Here is a 3,937-nt window from a genome sequence, read left to right as displayed (position 1 = left end):
TTTCTACCATATGAAACCCACTCAGGTATTTATGTAGGCTGATCATGTGATGGTGCTGCAAACTGGACATGCTTGAAAGCACAACTCAATTATGGCCAGTCTGTTCAAACATCCAGCCCCAGACTGTGTGTTTGGACAGGGGCTGGGAGAGAAATGTGCAGTTCCCCTGGCTGGTGTTAGCTCTTTGGGGCCATCCCCTGGAAAGCAAGAAGGGGAATGGAGACAAACTGCTGTAAGGGACACCTTGATGGAAGACTTGATTCGGAGTCTTGGTTGGGGCATCCTTGGAGGAACACCATGGTGCTTCAGAATGCAGTGTTAGTGGCATAGGTTAGGATGTTGGTCTTACTGATCTAGTCTGGGTGGACAGGGAAGCAGCTGGTAGTTGCTATGTAACTCTGGAGTCTGTGATTATGTGAAAAAAAGTGACTATTGTGGGAAACGTCCTGTCTTAGTAGTAGTGTTAATGTCATGAACACAGAAAAATTGCCATATGGATATATTTATATTCTGCCATCCAAAGTTTACCTTACAAACTAGAAACTAAGGAGCAGAGCAACATGATGAATTTCCTATAGGAGAAAATTTAAATAAAAATACAGAGATTTACCTCTGCATATCTTAACTGTGGAGAACTTTTTGTCGTGTGAACCATATTTTATTTCATGTTGCCTGAAGACAGCAAAATGTAATGAGATCTGCTCCCTGAAATTCTGTAGGAAAGACAAGGGAAAACAGAGATTTTCAAAGGTGCCAAGGGTCTCCCTTGCCTTTTCATTTGTTGGGTTTACTTGCTATCCTGACTGTGACATAAATTGAAGTCATATAGTTCCCCTGTGAGTACTTTCATTCTTCATTTGATGGTATAAGCAAAGTCCTTTGTCCAAGTCCTGTGGTTGGTCCATCTGTCTGCATGTTGCTGTTGCCACTGCTGCATGTCTTACTAGTCTCAGAGGGTTTTCAGATTGTAATTTTATGCAAATTACTTCCCTGACAAAATAATTTCAGGCCTGGAAGCTACATTTCAGTGCACTTCTTGTGAGTGGACAGGAATCAAAACGCAAAATGGTTTTCAAAACCAAGCTGTTCCCTGGTGTTATTTTGCTTTGCTGAGGATGACAGAGGAGCAAATGCTTTGCATCTCCTCTGCACAGTGGCCAGTATGATACAGAGCCACTGTGAGGGACAGTCCCGTTCCATAGCCTTCCCAGATCAGCACTTTCCCTGTTTGGAACAACCCTGTGAGCAGCCTGGTTAAAGAAGTTCTGGACAGAAAACAGGTTTCAAGACCTGAAGTGACTTGACTTCTTTGCCTCACTTTCCCACTTATTTTCAACAAGTGTGATTCTGGCCGGGCTGTATCCATTAATGGTGGTTAGTATCTCACTGATGTAGCATGTCTAGAACCTAGGTTGAAAAGCAAAGTGTGAAGCAGCTTCTGAGAACTTGGTCTTCTGAACATCCCACTGGAAAGCAGCTCTTACTGGGACTATCTAACCATTGCCTATATCTGAACAGGAGCTTCCTAAGCTGCCCTTTGATGACTTCTTGAGCTTCTACCACTAAGCACCCAGGATGGTTGCATTGCACTGGGCAACTTCTATCACTGCTAGACCATCTACCCTAGTCACTCCCTTAAACAATGAAAGGACGTGGCACATATGGAAACTGAGCAGTTTATGAGGTCCATAAGAAATAGCTAAGGTGGAGTCTCCACATGTAAAACCTTGGTCATACAGATGCAGTGATGTGGCCTGCTGAAGTGATACCTGATGTGCTGGTTTGGGCTGAAGTAGAGTTAACTTTCTTCACTGTGGCTAGTATGGGGCTATGCTAAGGATTTGTGCAGGGCACAGAGTTGATAATGTAGAGATGTTTTTGTTGTTGATGAGCAGAGCTCACAGAGCCAAGGCCTTTACCAGGCAAGGAAGTTGTGGGTGCATGGGAGATTGGGAGGAGACATAGCTGGGATAGGTGATCCAAAATAACAAAAGGGATATTCCATACCATATGACATCATGCTCAGTATATAAAGTTCCACGTGATGGGTCCCTGCTCTCCTGGAGATGCTGAACACCTCCTGCCCGTGGAAAACAGTTAATTAATTCCTTGTTTTGCTTTGCTTGTGTGCATGCCTTTTGCTTTCCCTATGTAACTGCCTTTATCTCAACCCATGAGTTTTCTAGTGTTTACCCTTCTGATTCTCTCCCCCATCCCACTGATGGGGGAGTGAGTGAGCTGCTGTGTGGTGTTTGGTTGCTGGCTGGGGTTAAACCACAACACCTGTTCAAAGAGGTCCATCTCCTAGATGGGGTTCTTCTAATTTACCTCTAGCCCATTCATGGCCAAAGTGCTTGTGTGATCATAGCAGATGAATTAGGCCCTTGAAACAGGGACCTGGGGTGGATCCTCAGCATCTCAGCCAGGTCTGTCAGTCACAGAGGACAGACAAGTTCAACCTCTTCTCAAATCACTGATTTCTCAGTTTGCCTTAATTTCCCTTATATATCACCTAAATAGAGCATAGATCCATCAGGAGACCACAGGCATATTAAGTTCAATTTTTTTCTCCAGCGAGGCCTAGAGCTGCCATCAGGTGAGCAGTGTGAGGCCCATACAAGCTTTCCAGTAACCTGAAACATACTGATGTCACCAGAGGAATCATAGAATCATAAAGGCTGGAAAGGACCTCTAAGATCACTGAATCCAACTGGATGGGTGGGAGGGAAGTAGAATAAGGCTTCATTACACTGTTATGTGACAGAGGAAGTCCTAGGAGCTAATGGAAATACTGTGGAAAGAAGTGTGCACAGAGAAAAACACCTTTGATTTGATTACAATAAAAAATTTATTTTGATTAATCTCATACTGAAAAATTAAATAAATAACATGTCAAAGAATGACTGAGTGAGACTCCCCAACATCAGAGGAAAGAAAAAGCTTATCAATCGTGTAGTAAAGAAAAATAGGAAGAATATCTGGTCATGGGAGTTAAAAAGTGCTCAAGAGATTTGGCTTTGGTAAAAAACATAACACACACTCAAGGAGTGCTTCAGAGACTTTGCAGTGGTGGCAAATACAGTCCAAGAGTTCATAGCCTTGACATGTTGCTAAATGTTTTCCTTGGTTGTTCTTTTAAACAGAATAAACCCAGCAAGTTTCTAGCAGGAACACAGTCCTCAACAATGGTAGTGGGAATTAATTCTTCCCTCAACATCATCTGTTGGTATCTTCTTCTTCTGAAGGCATTTGAAAGAGCAGCAAAATTGTGGAGAAACTGAGACAAAGATCTAACAGAACAGTTATCTACCTAAAGGACTCTTGAAAAAGTTCCTCTGGAATAGAAATATGATGGCACAGACTATCCCCATCCTACATCTGGAGAGATCCACTCTCTGCTCTCCTCATGCTCTGAAAAATGGGCATCAGTGGTACAGAGTTACTGCTTGCTGTTGGCAAGAAAATTAAATGGGAGTTGCAATTTATTCCATGATGAAGACACTAAATCTATACACAATAGTATGAACCATGAGGTTTTATATGTGCTGTCAGAGGCAGAATATTCAGGGGAAAATGGGAAATTTAATCAGAACAGGAAAAAGAAACTTCCTGAACACCACAGAGTAGAATGTAGCTGTCTCTTTTTACCACTTTCTTTGATTCCAAACTGTCCCTTGTGATAAAAAAAATAAATCAATGGGACATGGGTGCCAAACCACCATGAGCTTTTTGCCAAATCTTTCAAAAAATTACTGAAAAAGCAATGACATGGTTTTGAATTACTGGCATCTGTCCATGAGAAAAAAAAATTAAAATATTTGAAGCTCCAAAATCCAGCCACAGTGTGAAGATACCACTGGGATCTTCTCCTGAGATCTTCCATGGAGTCTTTTTCCTTTTAAAGTTGCTTTGCTTGTATGACTGCAGGATCTCACCA

Source organism: Acanthisitta chloris, unplaced genomic scaffold (assembly GCF_000695815.1).
Source record: "Acanthisitta chloris isolate BGI_N310 unplaced genomic scaffold, ASM69581v1 scaffold4626, whole genome shotgun sequence".
In the NCBI taxonomy this organism is placed as follows: domain Eukaryota; kingdom Metazoa; phylum Chordata; class Aves; order Passeriformes; family Acanthisittidae; genus Acanthisitta; species Acanthisitta chloris.
Note: the sequence above shows the minus strand (reverse complement) of the source record.